The sequence below is a fragment of the Triticum urartu genome, chromosome 1A (assembly GCF_056163025.1).
Source record: "Triticum urartu cultivar PI428250 chromosome 1A, HENAU_Tu73, whole genome shotgun sequence".
NCBI classification, from domain to species: domain Eukaryota; kingdom Viridiplantae; phylum Streptophyta; class Magnoliopsida; order Poales; family Poaceae; genus Triticum; species Triticum urartu.
In genome coordinates this window covers 163,545,130-163,553,857 of record NC_141873.1, presented here as the reverse complement: position 1 = coordinate 163,553,857, position 8,728 = coordinate 163,545,130, and the positions used below count along the sequence as shown (strand labels likewise).

At 58.5% G+C, this 8,728-nt stretch overlaps 1 pseudogene; it reads left to right on the top strand.

Annotated features, from left to right (window-relative positions):
• The first annotated feature begins 655 nt into the window (after window positions 1–655).
• On the top strand, window positions 656–4,892 carry LOC147990472 (uncharacterized; annotated as a pseudogene).
• The last annotated feature ends 3,836 nt before the right edge of the window (window positions 4,893–8,728 follow it).

Here is an 8,728-nt window from a genome sequence, read left to right as displayed (position 1 = left end):
AGGAGATTCCAGCCGACGCCCGTACCAGAACGACCACAAGCGCAAGGCTCCCATGCCGCCTTCCGCCAGTCGGCAGGTGGCCACAGTCGAAGACGAACAACCAGAAGGGCGGCCCACGCCCAAGAAGCAGAAAGGCGGCAAGCCGGCTTGGTAGCCGGCTTTCTCCTACGAGCAGGCACTTGATGCCCCCTGCAAGTTCCATAGCGGCGCGAAGCCTTCAAACCATACGACCCGAAAATGCCACTGGCTCACGCGAATCTCCAAGGGCGAGGGGATAGCGCCGCCTCCGCCTGCTAGTCAGCCGCCTCCGGCCCCTCCGCAGCCGGCCGCTCGACCAGCAGTCGGGGCTGTTCAAGACAAGTTCCCCAACGAACATGCTGCCTACGTCGTCTTCACGAGCCAACCAGAAGATCGGCGTAGCCGACGCCGACAGCACCAAGAAGTCAACGCAGTCGCCTCCAACAACCCCGAGTTCATGCACTGGTCAGAAAGGCCTATCAGCTGGAGCCGAACAGATCACCCAGAGGTGATGCCGTCTCCCGGCTCTTATGCATTGGTTTTGGATGCCACCCTCGCAACAGAAAGGCGAGCTGCCCGTTTCTCCCACGTGCTGATAGATGGCGGGAGCAGCATCAACATACTGTACCGTGACACCATGGAGAAGTTGAGCATCAAGACAAAGCAACTCATGCCTAGTCGGACTATGTTCCATGGCATTGTACCCGGCCTGTCCTGCTCCCCAATCAGCAAGATCAAGATAGATGTCCTCTTCGGGGACAAGGATCATTACCGCCGAGAGGTGGTGTGGTTTGAGGTAGTGGATCTGGAGAGCCCTTACCACGCGTTGCTTGGCCGAACTGCTCTGGCCAAGTTCATGGCTGTGCCCCACTATGCCTACCTCAAGATGAAGATACCAAGTTCCAAGGGCATCATCACCATAGCCGGAGACTACAGGAAATCCTCCGAGTGTGCGGCAGCTAGCAGCCGGCTGGCCGAGTCCCTCGTGATTGCTGAAGAGAAGAAGATACTGGATCGAGTCGTGGCCATGGCTGGCAAGCAGTCGGCCCTGTCCCCCGACCCCAAGGAGTGTGATGTCCAAGGTTCTTTCCAGCCGGCCAAAGAAACAAAGAAGGTACCTCTGGACCCGGAGCACCCAGAAAGGTTTGCCACCATCGGGGCAAACCTGGACAGCAAATAGGAAGGCGAGCTCGTCGATTTCCTCCGTGAGAATCGAGACATCTTCGCATGGTCCCCCAAGGACATGCCGGGTGTTCCGAAGGAATTCGCCGAGCACAAGCTACACGTCCGAGAAGGTGCAAAACCAGTCAAACAGCCCCTCCGCCGACTATCGGAAGAGAAGAGAAGGATTGTAGGAGAAGAGATAGCCCGGCTTCTGGCAGCCGGCTTCATTATGGAAGTTTTCTTTCCAGAGTGTCTCACCAACCCGGTCCTCGTGCTGAAGAAAAATAACAAGTGGCGCATGTGTATAGACTACACTAGCCTCAACAAGGCCTGCCCCAAAGATCCCTTCACCCTGCCAAGGATTGACCAAGTAATAGACTCCACAGCCGGATGCGAGCTGTTGAGCTTCTTGGATGCTTACTCAGGCTACCACCAGATAAAGTTGGATCTAGCTGACCGCCTGAAGACCGCCTTCATCACACCATTCAGAGCTTTCTGCTACCTGACTATGACATTCGGCTTGAGAAATGCCGGTGCCACTTTTCAGCGTTGCATGCAGAAATGCCTCCTCAAGCAGCTCGGCAGAAATGCCTCCTCAAGCAGCTCGGCAGAAATGCCTCCTCAAGCAGCTCGGCAGAAATGCCCACGTCTATGTAGACGATATTGTGGTGAAGACGGAGAAGTGCGGCACCTTGCTGGAAGACCTCAGAGAGACATTTGAAAACTTGCGCCGGTTTTAGATCAAGCTTAACCCCGAGAAATGCGTGTTCGAAGTACCAGCCGGCTAGCTCCTAGGCTTTTTGGTCTCCGAACGCGGCATCGAGTGCAACCCAATGAATATCAAAGCCATAGAGAGAATGGAGATTCCCACCAAGCTACGAGATGTCCATAAGTTCACCGGATGCTTGGATTCCCTGAACCGCTTCATCAGTCAGCTCAGAGAGAATGCTCTCCCCCTCTACCGACTCATGAAGAAGTCCACTCACTTCGAGTGGAATGACCAAGCAGACCAAGCTTTCCACGAGCTAAAAAAGATGTTGACCACGCCGCCTGTCTTGGCGGCATCGACTGAAAAAGAGCCCATGCTCCTTTACATTGCCGCCACTAGCCAGGTGGTCAGCACAGTTATCGTGGTCCAGCGCCCAGAAGAAGGCCGAGCTCAGCTAGTACAGAGGCCGGTGTATTATTTAAGCGAAGTATTATCCACCTCGAAGCAGAACTACCCACACTACCAGAAGATGTGCTACGGTGTGTACTTCACCGCCAAGAAGCTCAAGCCCTACTTTCAAGAGCACCCCATCACGGTCGTATGTACTGCCCCGCTCGCCGAGATCATAGGCAGCCGGGATGCATCCGGCCGGGTGGCAAAATGGGCCATTGAGCTAGCTCCCTACACGATCTTCTACCAGCCCCGCACCGCCATTAAGTCCCAAGCACTGGCCGACTTCCTCGTCGACTAGGCCGAAACCCAGTACCTGCCACCGGCCCCTGACTCCACTCATTGGCGGATGCACTTTGATGGGTCCAAGATGCACACCGGCTTGGGAGCCGGCATCATCCTCACCTCTCCCAAGGGCGATAAGCTCAAGTACACATTGCAAATTCATTTTGCCGCCTCTAACAATGTGGCCGAGTACGTGGCGCTCATACACGGGCTCCGGCTAGCCAAAGAGCTCGGCATCAGCCGGATCCTGTGCTATGGCGACTCGGATTTGGTGGTCCAGCAGTCATCTGGCGACTGGGACGCTAAGGACGCGAACATGGCGAGCTACCGCTTCCTCGTTCAGCAAATCAGTGGATATTTTGAAGGATGCGGGTTCCTCCACGTGCCACGGGCCGACAACGGGCAAGCAGACGCCCTGGCACGAATAGGCTCCACCCGGCAAGCAATACCAGCCGGCGTTTCTCTCCACCGCCTCCTCAAGCCGTCTATAAAGCCGTCTCCAGAATCTGATTCCATCTTCGTGCCGCCTGACCCCGGCGCAGTCGGATCCGACTTGGGGAACCAAGCAGGCGGTGCGGGGACTTCGACAGGCGGCCCGGGGACTGCCATAGCTGCACCCGGCCCGGAAACTTTGGAACTCGGCCCGGAGGCTACTGCAGTCGGCCCGGGGACTGCATCGACACAACAGGCGGTGGCCGACTCCAACTCTTCACCACCCAGCCCACCCGCCCTGGTCATAGTAGCAGTTTTGACAGTAGAAGAAGTCGCAGCTCCATCATGGGCCCAGCCCATCCTCAACTTCTTAGTAAACAGAGAGTTGCCAACTGACGAGATCTCGGCAAGACAAGTCCAGCGCCGAGCCGGAGCATACACAATAGTAAACCGAGAGCTTGTTAGGCGCGGCGTCACTGGAGTCTTCCAGCGCTGCGTTGAGCCAGAGAAGGGCATAGCAATCCTCAAGGACATCCACCAAGGTGAATGCGGCCACCACGCGGCCTCAAGATCACTCGTCGCCAAAGCTTTCCGCCATGGATTCTTCTGGCCGACTGCTTTGGATGACGCCAAGGAACTAGTCAAACACTGCAAAGGGTGCCAAGTTTTCAGTTCAAGGCAACACATGCCGGCTTCTGCACTCAAAACCATCCCCCTCACCTAGCCTTTTGCCGTCTGGGGGCTGGACATGGTGGGCCCATTCAAGACAGCACGCGGCGGCATGACACATCTGCTCGTCGCTGTGGACAAATTTACCAAGTGGATTGAAGCAAAGCCGATCAAGAAGCTAAATGGGCCGACTGCTGTCACATCCATCGCAGATATCACAACCCGGTACGGCGTGCCGCATAGCATCATCATCGACAATGGCACAAATTTTGCAAAGGGAGCACTGGCACATTTCTGTGCAACACACGGCATCCGGCTGGACCTAGCATCCGTTGCCCACCCGCAGTCAAACGGCCAGGTCGAGTGAGCAAACGGCCTCATCCTCTCCGGCATCAAGCCCCGACTGGTCGTGCCACTGGAGCGTTCGGCCGGCTGTTGGCTCGACGAGCTGTCGGCCGTCCTCTGGAGTTTGCGTACTACCCCAAACAAGTCAACCAGCTTCACCCCTTTCTTCCTTGTATATGGTGTCGAGGCTGTCATCCCAACTGACATCGAGTTCGACTCACCTCGGGTCACCATGTACATGGAGGCGGAGGCCAAGGAAGCATGAGAAGACGGCATCGACCTGCTGGAAGAAGGCCGACTGTTAGCCCTCAGCCGGTCCGCCATCTATCAGCAGGGTCTGCGCCGCTACCACAGCCGGAAGGTCAAGCCAAGATCCTTCCAAGAGGGAGATCTTGTGCTCCGGCTGATCCAGCGAACAGCCGCCAGCACAAGCTCTCGGCCCCTTGGGAGGGCCCCTTCGTCATCAGCAGAGCTTTAGGCAACGACTCCTACTACCTAATCGACGCGCAAAAGCCGAAGGCACGCAAGAGAGATGATTCCGGCAAGGAGTTAGAACGACCATGGAACGCCAATCTCCTCCGAAGATTTTTACAGTTAAAAAGCAGTATGTACCACGCTACCTTTTGTACTAAGTATGAGACAAAGGGTCCCCCGAGGAGCACTCGGAGACTACCCTCTTTTATCTATGAATGATGAGTATCATGCCTATGACTATGTTACTACATTTGCTTTTTCGTCCGGCACCGGGTTCGACCAGTCGGCCCGGGGACTCGCCGCCTCGAGTTATATCTAAAAGTTCCGCCTGCAGTCAGACAAGTAGTGTGCCGGCACCCAAGCCCCCTCTTGTCAAAAGTCGCAGCTCGAAGAAACAACTATCTGACTGGCAAGAGACAAGGGCAGGAAAGGATGCCCACACGAAAAACGGCTAAGGACTAACGAACTTATATAACGCGAGCCGGCCTCCCGCCCTGCCAACCGGCTACCAGAGCAGCCGGCTGGCCGGCTTCCCGTTCACCTTGCTGCAATCTAAGAAAGCTCGAGTACTTGTCTTCCCAAAACAACCAAGTCCTTCTCCAGCCACAGACTACAAAGCAGCTGCCCGGCTGGGTAGGCGATGGCCAAGGGAAGGTGGCAAAGGAAAAAGCCAAAAGGATGAAAAGCAAATATGAACGGAAGCCAAACACATGCATAAATATATTTACACAAAAGACCTTCAAAAGGCCAGCATTCAACATAGTCTGAATACACCCCCAGTGGGTGGAACTGCGCAAATTTAATAAAAGTTGTTCAAAAGAGTAACAAGCAGGAAAACAAGGACGGCGGATCAGGCCAAGGGAACGACGGGCGAGTCGGGCGGGTTGGTGGAGTCGGCAGTGCTGGCTGGAGGAGTGACCAGCTGGCGGATCTCGGCATGATCATCACCTCTTGCAGGCGGCGCGCTTGCACGCGCCTCGTTGCTGGAGGCACGATCAGGCTGAGGCGGGCTGGTCGCTTCGCTGTCCGGCACAACGTCTTCACCATCCTCCCCCTCTTCCCCTTCGCCCTCATCGCTGGAAGCAATCTCCTCCGCCGAGTCCTCACCTTCTGCCGGGTTCAGCCCGAACCACTCCTCCGGCTGAGCGACGCCGGCATCATCCACCTCAGGGGCAAAGGCACTGGTGTCGGTGTACTCGGCGATCGCCGAGGCGCGCTGGACGATAGCCGGCCGCACCGCCTCCAGCTCCTCGTCGGCCTCCTGCCACCAGGTGCTCAGCTGGTCCAAGTTCAGCCGAGGATACCAAGCTCGAACGAATTCCAGCGCCCGCCCAGCGCCGGATCGGGCCGCTGACGCCTTCTAAGCCTCGAAGCGGCTGACTGCGACCTCCAGCCAGTCGGTAGTCCGGCTTGGGGTACGGGGAACCACCTCGCCAGGCCAGAGGGCGGCCAGCACTTGCGCCCCGGCGCGCTGAAGACGGCGGAGCATGCGGTGGGCCGGCTGCAGGCGGGCTTGAAGCGCCAGAAGCTGATCCTCAAGTGACCGGCTGGCACCCGGTGCGATCTCGGCCCCTGCCTGCCGTCGTGTGTCACGGTAGGCCTCGATGGCTTAGGTAGCGGCAGCAGAGTAACCGAGAAAGTAATCTACACAAAGAAGAAAGCAGTAGCACAAAATCAAAAGACGAACCAGATGGTGGGAGGCAGGCAAAAAAATGAAGAAGAAGGCGGCCTACCGTCGATTAAGTCTTCCACCCGGCTGTAGCCTTGACTCAGCGCCTGCCTCACTTCGGCCCAGTTCGCTGCCTCGGTTTCATATTCGGCTTTGAGGGCGGCCTTGCTATCCTGCGCCACCGTCAGGGCCGCCTTGTGGCTCTCCTCCTGGTCGGCCAGTTTCTTGGCCAGGCGATCATGCTCTTGAGCCAGGGCGGCGCACTCGGCCTCCTTGGCACGAAGGGCGGACTGGGCTCCGCTTAGCTGGTCCCTGAAGTCAACATTAGCCCCTGCAGATATGAAGAAAGAAGTCGTGAGGAAAAGATCTGACCCGACTGCTCAGCAGTCGGCCCGAATCTCGGGGACTACAGCTAGTGGGTGCGCTGACGCGCCCCCACCTAAGATAAAAGATGAAGCACTTACTCCGGCTCTCGATCAGATCAGTGGCTTTCTGATTCAGCTCCTGGGCCTGGGAGTTGAAGGCAGCTGCGCGGAGGTTATGATACTCCTGCAAATAAGATAAGAAATGCAAGAAAGAATAAGACGGCAATCAAAGTCTACCAAGAAGTTCCAAGAAGTTCCAAGCCGCCTGCTCAGCAGCCGACTCGGAACTCGGGGACTACACCCAGTGGGTGCGCTGACGCGCCCCCACGGAAGAAATCAGGAGCAATCGACGAAGAGCAGGAGGACTCACCCGAATAACCGTTCGCGTCGTGAGAAACTCCTGAGTGTACTGCTTCAGCGCGGTAGCTTGGGCCTGAAGCCGGTTCCAGATGTCCTGCGCCGCCACGTTCAGCACGGCCGTCCCGCCGCCCGGCGTCCACCCGGACGAGCTATCGCTGGCTGCTTCCAGGTCCTAGGCCAACGAGCTGGTGCCCGCAGTTTTTTGCGGGTCCGGCGCCAAAGTCGCCTTCCCTGCGCGCCGACGAGACGACGACGAGACCACAAGATCCGCCCCACAGTTGGCTCGCCTCCAGCCAGCTGCACGGGCGGCGCATTAGACTGGTTTCCTTGGCCCGCTCCAGTCGGCGGCGACGACACCGCCTCCCTCTTCGTCTCCGGCTGGTCGTGGCCGGCCTCCTCCGTCGGGGGCACTGGGATGTCGGAAGCCGCGGCGCGAAGGGGGATGACGAGCTGCGGAGGCTGGTTCTGTAGGGCCTCCGCCTCCCTCTCCGCGGTCGCGGCCTCCGCCTGAGCCTTGGCGGCCGTGTCGGCTCGCGCCTCCGCCGACTTCTCCCTCGCCTCTCGAGCCGCCCTCCGCTCCTCCGCCTCCCGCTCCTCCCGCGCCTCCCGCGCGTTCCACTCCGTCGCCTCTAAGAGATCGGCACGGGGATCCACACGGCAGGAGCTTGAAGTCCCTCCCACGGCTCCGACTATGGAGGCGGCAGGGACCCGCCCGAGGGAAAGAGGGGCCCTGTTTGATAAGTCAAGAAGAAGGCTTGGAAGAATATCAACCGAAGAAGAAAAAGAAAGGCGTAAGAAAAACGACGCTTACGCTGAAACCGCCTGCGGCTGCTTCACCACCTTGCGGAAGCGGGCCGCCTTCGCGGCCGCTCCGTCCCGCTTGGTTGCCGCCGCGGTACTCTTGGGCTTCTTTGGCCGACTGCCGAAGTGGGTCGACGCGGCCCGGCGTTTCTACGCGCCACCGTGAGCAGCTGGCGCGGCAGATGGGCCCGCACCTTGATGATCGGGTGCCGGTCGGCGGCACGGAACAACTTCGGCCTCATCATCATCCGGCCAGTCCTCGAAGGCGGCCCCGAGCCCAGGGCCGCCTGCCTCGCCGCCTTCCCCTGCGACGTCGTCTTCCATAGCAGCCGCCGCCAAGTCCGGGTCGTCGACGTCGTCCATCACGCGGTCAGGGAGAAACTGGCGTTCCACCCCCGCAACCCCGGTTGCCGGTGAAAGAAGGGGGTTCTGCTGAAAACAAGCCATCTGATCAGGAGTCGGCCATCATGAACCCAGCGACAAGAAAAGAAGAACAGAAGAGAAACTTACCGTAGGCGGAGGATTGGCGCGAGAGTACGGCTCCTTGCCGTACTACCACTCCTCGGTGAGCTTGTAGTTGGAAATGTAGTTCACCATGTAAGACACCTCGGCGTGAGGCATCTCCTTGGTGCTTAGCCGGCACGGGTCGAAGCGGCCGCTCATCTAGCAGATCATGTGAGGTCGTCCTTGGAGCGGGAGCACCCGGCGCTCCACGAAGGCGGCCACCAGGTCGGCCCCGGTCAGACCCTCCGACTGGATCATCACCCGAAGTCGTGCAACGGAGGCAGCCCCGCCTTGAGACAGCGACCTGGCCCGGAAGGACCACGAGGGCTGCCTCCCAGCCGGCGGGCCGGCTATGTAAGCCGGCAGATTGACAAAGTCGCCTTGCGGAGCGATGTTCTTCACGTAGAAGTAAGATTTCTGCCAAAGCTTCACCGACTAGATCAGTGGGATGGGCGGAAACGGATTGTTGTCGCTCGTCCTTCG